The sequence below is a fragment of the Sorghum bicolor genome, chromosome 3, assembly GCF_000003195.3.
Source record: "Sorghum bicolor cultivar BTx623 chromosome 3, Sorghum_bicolor_NCBIv3, whole genome shotgun sequence".
Lineage (NCBI taxonomy): Eukaryota > Viridiplantae > Streptophyta > Magnoliopsida > Poales > Poaceae > Sorghum > Sorghum bicolor.
Window position 1 is genome coordinate 9545233 of NC_012872.2, and position 11667 is coordinate 9556899.

Below are 11667 nucleotides of genomic sequence, written 5' to 3' on the forward strand. Positions count from 1 at the left end.
TCCTAAATGACAATAGGAACCTGCTTTCGAACAGATTAAAAGTCTCTCAGCAGGTCTCTGATCGAGCGGTGACTGCTGAAGCTTCCTTCCAGCACTAGCTACTAGGTCTGAAAGAACCAAATAAGCGTGTGTGTTTATTAAAGATAAAGAGTGGAAGTTATTCCCAAGTCTGTTCATGCTATCTGAACGATATTTTCAGCACCTCGTATTCTGGGCACCGACCAAACATATAACTGAAACCATCCACTCGACCTTTATATGTACTTTAAGTCTTAATTTTAGCCAACTAAACAACCATGAGATCTAAACAGGTCTTATTCTAGTTCTTCCTAAAATATCTCCGACTCTAGTTGCTCTTGTGGAACAATTTTTCTAATAGAGCAAAAAATGTGTCTTCGTATTATTAGGTTCAGTCCTATGAAAAGCTATATCAAGATGAAGACATATTCACCTAGGCTGTTGAGGTGAAAATGTACCACACAAAAAGAGCGGTGGGCAAGAAGGTCTACGGGATTTTCTGGAGCTTAAGGACAGAGATATACTTCTTCAGCCTGTTCTGCCTCGTTGTTCGCAATATGCTCGATGAGGCCATCCTCTGTGCTGCCCTAAGTTGGCTGGGTGTGTTGATGATGGGCTTACCCATGTAAAGTAGCATATGTGGCGTGCCAACTCTATGGATCTGACGAGATGAGGCCTAAATCTTTGAGTCATGAGATCTAGGATGACAACGAGATCTAGAGCTAGAGAGTGGCATGGGAGGGGGCCGTGATGATCAGTGTCGAAGAGGTTGGGGGCGACAAACAGTGGGGTGGGTTGATGACAGTGGTTGAGAGAGAGATAAACATAGAGCAGTTGGGGTGGGTTGAGGACGATGGTAGCCCTACACTAGGGTAACTTGTTGGGCTAAAAATTTTTATAATAGGCTCATATAAGAGCTGGCTTCTGAAAATTATTTTCCAAAGACAAACATATTAGATGGACCATTTCTGTAAAAAAGCTATTTGTAAAGATGCCTCATTGAAGATGTTTGCTCGTCAATATCTATTTTTGCCGATAAATGTTTTTCTAAACGTCTCCTAACATTATTTGAAAAAATAGATTAAAAATTTTGCGTCTGCAAAAATAAAACATATCTTTATATCCTAAAATTGTTTTTAATAGTATTTTAGCATTCCGTTTCCCCCAAAAGAACGAAAGCCATTGGACCTGAAGAGTGTCACACCCTTTGCCGTGTGCCCTGTGAAACTGTGAATTTTTTTTTATTTTTAGCCTAAATTTGACCCGCTTATGAAAATATTTTCAAAACTAGGCCGTTTGGACACGTCACCATGCATGGCGGGGCAAATGCACAGAACCCCACCATCCATGGCGGCGGGGTACTACTGCTGACATGGCATGGTTCAGGGGTACATCTGCTGACGTGGCTAACACGTGGCGGGGTACGTGGCAAAGAGTACCCCGCCACGCATCATGGCGGGATGCAACCCCGCCGCGCATCATGGCGGGGTGCTCCGTGTCTAGGCTAGGCTGCGCTTGCATGGACAGCTGCGCTTGCATGAGCAACATCAGCGGTGTTGGACCTTGTTTAGTTTCTAAAAAAATTTGCAAGATTTTTCAAATTCCTCGTCACATAAAATCTTTAGACGTATATTTCTAACTTTAAATAAATTTATTCAAAAATTAGATTTAAATATCTATCTAATGAAACTAATTTTATATTATAAATATTTAATTAAAAAAATTTTATAAGAAGCGAAAACGATAAATATTTAGGAATAAAAAGGTAACACTGTACAACTAGGCTACAGTACCACAGTACCTGCTACAGGCTACAGTGCTGCGCAGTGTGTGCTACAGTGCTGCGCAGTATGCTGCTCTCTAGTGCAAGTGTGTTGTACTGTGGTACCTCTTTATTCCTAAATATTTATCGTTTTTGCTTCCTATAAAAATTTTTTGATTAAATATTTATTAAAAATATTAATATTTATAATATAAAATTAGTATCATTAGATAGATATTTAAATCTAATTTTTGAATAAATTTATTTAAATTTAGAAATATACGTCTAAAAAATTTACGTGACAGATAATCTAAAAAATTTTGGCCCAACACCATAGACTGAGTTGCGCATGCGAGCGCAGCCTATCCCTCTCTCTCTCCACACATGCCTGGCCTTGTTTAGATAAAAAAACTTTTTAAATTTTAACAATGTAGTAATTTCGTTTTTATTTAATAAAAATTATCTAATTATAAAGTAATTAGGCTTAAAAGATTCGTCTCGTGATTTACAGGTAAACTGTATAATTAGTGTAATTTATAGATAATAATTATCACAAATTAACGAAAGTGCCACCGTGAACGCAGAGAAAGCAAGGGGTGGACTATTTTGTCAGACAGGGAGCACCCCGCCATGATGCGCGGCGGGGTTGTATCCCGCCATGATGCGTGGCGGGGTACTCTTTGCCACGTACCCCGCCACGTGTTAGCCACGTCAGTAGATGTACTCCTGAACCATGCCACGTCAGCAGTAGTACCCCGCCGCCATGCATGGCGGGGTTCTGTGCATTTGCCCCGCCATGCATGGTGGCGGGTCCAAACGGCCTAGTTTTAAAAATATTTTCATAAGCGGATCAAATTTGAAATATGTTTAAAATTTAAGCTAAAAATAAAAAAATATTCGCAACTGCTGGTTATATATTCCTGCCGTTCTGGATCAGCAATTCAGCAGGGGGCACCGGGTGTGCTTTGCCATGGTTTCTTGCTTCAGCCGACACTACGGCGAGTCTCGACAGTATCTCAGCACGCAGACATGCACGTTGGACACTCTGTTCCTAATTTGTGTGCAAAATCTAAGTGGGGTCCACTGATCCATGGCACTTTACTCACCACAGTACGCTCTGGCTCACATTTTCTCTCTGTTATAGGTCGGTACAACTCAACTTCATTTTTTTTGCTTCAGTTTCATAAAGCATGTTCACCAGTGAAGCTAAAACTATCTTCATTAATGTTTGGTTAAACAGCTTACCATGGAAGATAATAGAGAGAAAGTTAGATAGTTAAATTTATTATTTTTTTCTTCTTGTGAAAGATATTTTCATTTTTTTACTGAGAGAGTAACATCCTCTAATGGCATGAATAAAAAAAATGACATCTTTTAATGGTAAATGAAGCTACTGTATTTAAGGATCACATTACTATCTAGAAATGCATTAGAAATTAGTGGCAATTGTTTAGAAACTGCATTTTTTCAAATAGGTGAAAGATTTATGTATTATTATATTAAAATACAGACATACATTATCGAGCGCCGAAGGAGGCCACAAATCTAAAACTGTCGTAGCTGGACAATTCTAGCAAAAAAACCTCAAGTTTCGATATTATATAAATGAAAATTAATCAAAACCGATGCAGCGATGTGACCAGCGACTTAGGAGGTGGTCTTACGCATTCGCGGCTGCCTAGATGAGAAAAATGGTGGAGAAACTGCATTACAAGAGCTGACAAATAAAAGCTTGGAATACAGATCACATGCGATTCAGCCTCTTTGCATGATCCATCTGCCCCTAGTAGTCAATTTCCTAAAGCAAGCAACTCCATCTCCTAATGATTGCCCGTCAGCGGAGCAGATTAATGCAAAGGGCAAATCAAATCATTTTGTTCTCCTCGTGGAATCCTTGTGTTCACCACTACTCGATGTCATGCATAATGAATATATATGGTATCTCTTCTGAAAAGTCTTGAAACTGCTTTCTACTTTGCATCATTTTTTTTTTCGCAAGGGTCACAAAATTCCTAACTCCACGGAATTGAGTAACGTGGTATACCAATTTGACCATTAACATATGTCAACAAAGCAAAGGTATAATCAACACTGTAGCAACATTTAATTTTCAAATAATGTGGTTCCACTTGTATTCCTTGTTTTAGCATGTGTACGGTCAGCCGACCCTATAGGGGTCGCCCAACCCCACCTGCCTCGAAACATGGCCTCTCAACTCAAAGTTCTTAATTCTGCATGAAGAACCAATTGAGCTCAGCTAGCTTCTTTTCTATCTACTGTTATTAATGGGGAACTTCTGGAATAGCCGAAGTTGCCCAAAAGAAAAGGTTAATGTGGTAACCACCTACTCCCTTCGTCCAATTGAAAGTGACATTTTATACTTCGTGTCATCTTGTTGGACTGTTCGTCTTATTCAAAACTTTATAGAAATATTAATTATTTTTTAATGACTTATTTTATTATTAGAGATACTTTAATAATAATTTATTTATTTTATAATTTATAAAAAAATAAGACAAATGGTCAATACACGGTACCTAAAAGTCAAAAAATAACACTTTCAATGAGACGGGGGAGTAGGCTAGTAAACTCCACCTATGATCCCATATATCCTAACCATGGGGGTAGAAAGAGGAAGTTTCCCACCGTTCTGTGAGGAATACGAAGAGACCAAGGTAAGGCTAGTATGGGAAAAAGTTTGAGATCCAAAGACAGCCATCACAGCCTTGTCCTTTTAAAGATATGAATAGAAAACAATAAATAAATAAAGTTTTCATCATTGTTATAAAATGTTCCAATCTCCCTGTATTTTGTTGTAGTTTTTGATATAATTCAATAATAAATTTTGTTGCATTTCATGCGTCTACATTAATTTTAGTGTGTAGAGAATGATTTTTTAAAAATTAATACTATTTTCAGGAATTGTTTCAGAAAGAAGTATAAATCAAGTCTAAAAAATTGTTGGGGGGGGGGGGGTCTTAGAATATAGTTTATAAACCTAGTCAAATTATTTAATCCTTGTTTAAATAAAATAATTTTAATCTATTCTTGTCACATCATCGCTCTTTAGTTAGTCGTAACTAGTGCATATACCTTGTTGCGCATTCATCTCGACAAGGACAACACAGCTTGAAGTTGAACAGGTATCATGGTTAAACGTGTGTTGTTCTTATTCATTTGAACATGGATAAGTCAGATAGGTGCATGAGGGCATTAGAGCACTCCCAATGCAGAAACCATTGTGGTTTCTATAGACATTAATTGCAGTGTCACCTAAGCATTTTGCTGATGTGGCAATGTAGTTATTGAAGAGAGAGAGAGTAAAAATCATAGAAACTGGGTCTAAGTTAGAAACCATGTCTACACAAAATCCAAGACATAAAGTGATATGATTGGCTAAGAATGGAGAGAGAATGAATGTGATTGGATATAAAAATATTCTATAGAAACTATCCATTGGGACCATAGTTTCTATATATAGTGTCTATAGAAATTAATGTGTATAGAAACTATATGTAGTTTCTAGCATTGGGAGTGCTCTTATGGTGAAATAAAGGGTCTACAAAGAATATCATTTTGACCATATCTTGTTCGTTTGGCTGATAAGTCATGTCAGAAAGTATTGTTGGTTGATTTGTTGTGACAGAAAAACCACTGCTGAATGACTAGCAAATTCGGATGATAAGATCATTTTTTAACGGTGGAAGACCGAGTTTATTGATTGATGATTAAGTGTACAATATAATCATCAACGGGCTCAAGGAGCCATACATGTCGGCCTACATCTAGGGATAAGGAACATCTCTAGCTAATTAAACTGTGAGCTTGAAGTGTTAGATGACCTCCTTTCGTGCACAAAAATAGCCTGTTGAAACCGTCTTCTTCTATTTGAGTTTTCCTTCAAAATTGTGTTGTCATGGCACAAGCTTTATCCCCTTTTACGACGACTAAGGCCACGTTCGGTAGGTAGGGAATGAGTTTCTAGAACTGGAATCATTCCTAGCAGGAATGACAAGAAACGAACGAAAAGCATCTGAAGGAATGCGAATTCTTTGTAAATTCAAATCTGCTTCCAGTGACAAAGCTATCTTCACAGCACGCCATAGCTTCCAAATAAAAAGTGGCTGGGTCTGAAATTCCACTTATGACGATAGCAGAAAAGCCCTGATAATAAACTCCTTGTTGATCTCTACAAATGACATAATCACATAAACTGCTCATCTGTTTCTTCCCTTCGCGATCGCAGCGTCCACGTTCAACTTCATAAAACGTACCTTCCGGAGGAGGGAATCCTTTGCACGTGAGATCACTTCAACTAGCTAGGAAACAGCCAGGCCATCACGTTCTACCAGTACTAGTAAAACAAGGCCTAATTCTCTTTTCTTTTTTTTTTCTTTTTTTGCTGGACCATCTATTTTTTTTATGTTCCACGTCCGAGTCTTCTAAAGCAGCATAAATTCTTTCACGTCCAAAAAAAAGAACACAGAGAAAAACAACCGCCACGCTGTCGTCACCCTTTAGCGTCGGTCCCCTCTTCTCACTAGTACACAAAAGCTCTACGCTGACGGTGGAGATTCCTTTTTTTATAGGTGGTGAAACCTGCTTATAGAAATAATTTGAAATTGATTTTTTTAATTTTTCAAATGACCTCGTATTAAAAAACACCAAAATAAAAGTTGTAGATCTCGAAAAGTTATGAAACTTTGTAGTTGATAATTTTTAGTTTTAAATCATCTTGTCATCAAAAACTACATTCGGATTAGTTAAATTTGAAATTCAAATTTTATAAACAATCTCGGATGGAGAAACTACCAATATAAAAGTTGTAGATCTTAAAAAGTTATGAAACTTTATAGTTGACAACCTTTTCATTTGAATTAATTTAGGGCCTCAAACAATCAATGTATGCTCGGTTTAGGATAATATGTGGGGAACCGAACTCTAATATAGGCATAATTGAGTGATGGGTGGAGTGGTAGAAGAGGCTATATGCGAGAGAAAGAGCGTGGGTTTGAATCCTATTGGCCGCATAGGGCGCATTTTGTGCGAAAAAAAAATATAGCCTTCCCTAAGATTAAAATCTTTTTTCCCTATTTTTAAAACCAGATTCTATATTTTCTTGAGAAATATTTCTAGCCTTCCCTAAGATTAAAATCTTTTTTTTTTCCTATTTTTAAAACCTGATTTTATATTTTCTTGATGAATATTTCTACTGGGGGTTGGCTTAACTGATATGCCTATGGAAATCTATTTCCACTAGCAAACCGCTAGTGAAAAACGATTTTCACAGGTGGTTCTCAGTTAACCGCTAGTGGAAAGATCCATTTCCACTAGCCCCTAGCACCGACAATTCTAAAAAATACCTGTACAAACACGTTACAAACCGCCTATACAGAGCTTCTACGTACTAGTCTCTCTCTCGTCAATAATACAGGACCTGATTCCTCCATAGATTTTAGTTTTTGTTGATCCTTGATCTTATAAGGTTTGATTTTTGGTATTATTGATGAGGTGGTGGCCATGATGACACACTAGAATAAGGTCTCTTCAGCCTCTCCCTACTGACGTCCGATTCAGCGTTGACGAAGGGTCATTGAGAGTTTGTTCGGTCTGGTCTTCTCTTCAGATCTCGGTGACGGGTGTGGTGGCAATTGACAGTTAGATGGCTTTCTATACGACGATTTTGATCTCTTCTTTTGTTTTGTTCTATTGCAAGGTATGACATCTGCAATACTCTATCTTGATAGTGAAGGATTGTTAGCATATGTTCCTTGGAGGGTTCCTCCAACCGATGTAATATTGACACTACTGAAGGCCATTGTATTGTATGGCTCATTTTTATGCCCCTCCTGCATGGCTCTACTATTGGCTGTTGTAGGGTTGACTTTGACACTAGGGTTAAAAGAGTAATTTTGCACAAATTAGTGCCATTAGACCATCAAACTAATAGAAAGGCAAGAAACTAAACAAAAGTTCAAAAGAAAAAGAGCCAAGAAACTAAGCATATTTTTAGACCTAGAAACTAATATTCTCCTTCTAATGGCTTTAACCCAAAAAGGCCCATCCTAGACCATTCATGTCATTTTTAATTGGGCCTTTCACCTCCCCCACACTAAGAGCCCAATAAAGAGCAGCAAGTCGTATGCATCTCGTCACAACTGTTCCATTCTGCTCCAAAGAATTCCTCTCCCACACCATAGTTCTAGAGATCCCTCCCGCGCTCTCGTGCCATAACAGAGCCACCAAACAAGAATATGCCATCGTCGTTCCCTTGGTTTTGAGCATTAATTTTATAATCGTCTTGGTAAGCACATACACAACAAAATTGAACAATTTAGTGGTGACAAAGAGTCTCCTTAAAAAGTAATGTTCACTTTGCTGAAAAGCCAGACTAAAAAGTATTATTCGCTGATTTGTTATAAGAGAAAAACATTATACCATATCACATAAGTTCAAGCAAGTCTTATTGTTTATTCTAACACAAATAGAGTCATGCTTTACCACTCGTTCTATCCAAGAGCATGATCTATTAGAGAATACCCTTATCTTAAGGGCCTAAAAAAGGAAGGCCCAAATGCCCTTATCATATGTTTTTTCAAAGTCTAGCTTAAAAATGAGCTCAGAGAGTTACTTCTCCTAGTTTCATGTAAAAAAAATTATTCATGATATTTCTGTTTTCATAAAAGTAAACTGAATTCTATGAAAAAGCTTGTCAACTACCTTCTCTATTCGAAGTGTCAAAGTTTTTGTAATCAACTTGTATAAGCAATTGAACAAACATATAGCCTTGAAGTGCTGAAGCTTACAAGCATCTTTTGTTTTAGGAAGCAGGGTAATGAGATTATATAGTTAATTCTATTGACATTTACCTTTAACTATATCCCAACAAGACTGATAAAACTCTATGGGTGTGTTTGGTTGTGTGGCTCTAGGCAGCCTGGCTAGAAAAATAAACTAGGCTTTGAGTTAGCCTATCCAAGCCAAGCCACCCTACTAATGTTTGGTTGTCATGTGCTAGCTAAGTCTGGCTAAGTTAGTTTTTGTTTGGTTGCCTCCGTTTATTTTGTAGTGTTACCTCTACTCTACAATTGTGACCATATCTCTAGCACCTTCTATCTTCTCTATTCATCCTATCACCATAGGTCCATGAACATTAGATACTCAAATTGGCTTGCATCTCTCAAATCACAATATATCTTTTTGTTTCTCCACGGTACAGATAATTGAGACAAATGAAGCAACTAGTTTCCTCTGATTCTTTGGGTGCTAGAATAGAAATTGCAACAACAAAAACTGATGTGAAGACATGAACAGGTGAAGTGCTCATCAGAACAACAAAATAACAAACCAAAAATACAAATTTGTAGAGACAGACGAGTGGCAGGAGTTTGCACATCACGCGCGGTGAGGCACCGCGCTCCAGATTCAGGCCTATTCATTGATTCGCAAGGTGCCCGGCGATGAGCAGGGCTAAGTCTTCTTAGAGGCGTCCACACCTTTGCTAGCCGCTGCTCGAGTTCTTGTTCTGTAGGAGTGGCCGAGAGCAGGCGGGCGCGAGAGAGGAGGAGGTGACGATTGAGAAGAATGCCGATGAGGCCCTCTGGAGCTCACCTTGGGAAATGTAGAGACCTGCAAGGACCGCACTTGAGAACACCACCATGGCTAGCACGCAACACCTTGAAGGGAATCTAATGGTGCAGGGAGGAGGGGCATGGGAGGAGGACAAGGAGGGCATGGAGGAGGACGAGGAGCGCATGGAGAAGGAGCGGGCATGAGCGAGGATGAGCGGTGGCGTGTGTCTGGAGAGGTTGATGAGCATGGGCCACATGAGGAGAGGAGAGGAGAGCTCATCATTGATGAGATGGGAGGTGAGCTCGCAAGTGAGATAGGAGAACAATGAGGGAGGTGAGGGCAATGAGCACTAGGGGCTGGCTTGGGCTTAGCTAGGATTGAATCAATGATTTGGTTGTTCAACTTGGGCTAGGCTCCAATTGTACTTTTGGCCAGCCTAAGCCAGGCTTCAACCCCTTTACAAGCAACCAAACAAACCAAAATTATCTTTAGGAAGCCAAAGTCAGGGTTGGTCACCCAACCAAACACACCCTATAGGAATATCATCAACCTGCATTGTTGGTTTCCATTTCTAACATAGCATCTTTTATTTCCACTCTAGTGAAAGATTTACATAAATCCTCATCGTATTGAGAATTTACCACCTCATTTATCTCCCAAAATGATTATTTAACTAAAAACATGTTTCTAGGCCAAGTAATTTTTATAATATTAAGTGGCATGAGCAATCATGTTCTCTTCTCTCTCAATTTAATTTTCATCATCCTAGAAAATTAGGATATAGTTCTTTCTTTTTCTACATTAACAAATTTGAAAGAATTTAGAATTCATATCACCTCAGAGAAGTCAGGTTTCATGTGATATTCTAAGACAATAGAGTTCTTAATAATCCAACAACTTAAAAAGCTATTGGATCTTTGCCTTTCTAGTAAGCTATTCTTGAACTAGATCAACATTTCTTTCAAGTGTTCTGAAAACTCTAGTTTAGATTGATATTCTTCCTTTTTTCCTTTTATTATTACCCAAACTATTAAAACCCTAGCATTTGAAACAAATGTGTAAGTCTTAAGATTGGATTGGATTCTATCAAAAGTTGCTTAGCTCTTGAAAGGTCCTACTAGAGGGGGTGAATAGCCTATTTAAAAATTCTACAAACTCACTAGAGCAAAGAGTTAGTAAATAACAAAGTAAGCCTTTTGCTCTAGCTCTATTGAGGGTTTGCAAGCAACCTATATCAACAGTTCTAGTTGCTACAATCTCTAAGTTCAATCAATGACTAAGTCACTACTTACACTAAAGAGCTACCTAAAATTTCTATGCAAGAACGGAAGCTACTCTAGTTTGCGGGAATATATAGGAGTGAGTTGTGAACTAGTATACCACCGTGTAGAGGGGATGAACCAATTATAATGATATTAAATCCAATCACTAGGAGAAATCCAATTAGACAATCATAAAGAAGACACACGATTTTTCTCTAAAGGTTCACGTGCTTGCCGGCACGCTAGTCCGTATTTGTGGGGGTATAAATCCCTATACCCTTACGGCTAGACTTGGGCCAGGAGATTTGGCCCATTATGAGACAGCTCGAGGCTTGATCCAACTGCCCAGAGTTTTGCGCAAGGAAACAAGATGTGTAGATCAAGCAGGATTCTAGTCGGTTAGAATAGGAATTGATATCGTATCATCTATGGCAATTGTAACCGACTAGGATTAGTTGCCAGATTTGTAACCCTGCTCTCTGGACTATATAAAGAGAGGCAAGGGACCCTCTTAGACAACACAACACAATTCAACTCATCCCAGATCAATACAATTAGACGCAGGACGTAGGTATTACGCCCACACGGAGGCCAAACCTGGATAAAAACCTTGTTTGTGTCTTGCGTCACCATCAAGTTCGTAGCTTGCGCACCTATTTGCCGATAAACTACTACTGTGGGTATACCCCAAGGTAGACTGTCGACTAGCTTTCGTTGACGCCGTTGTGTCAACCAACACTTGGTGGTTCGCTGGCTAAGAGGTGTTGCACAAAACTCATCCACACAATTGGACACTGCAAGAACCTACCCACAAGTAAGGTAGCTCAATGACACGAGCAATCCACTAGAGTTACCTTTGGCGCTCTATAGGGGAAGGCACAAGAACCAAAGATGGCCACGAACAACCATCGTACTCATGCCAATGCTCCTCTACTGCTCCAAGCCATCTAGGTGGTGGCAACCACTAAGAACTCCATAGCCACAATGATCCCCAAGTGCCACTAGATGCAATCACTCACATAAATGCACTTGGAATCACTCCCAATCTCACTA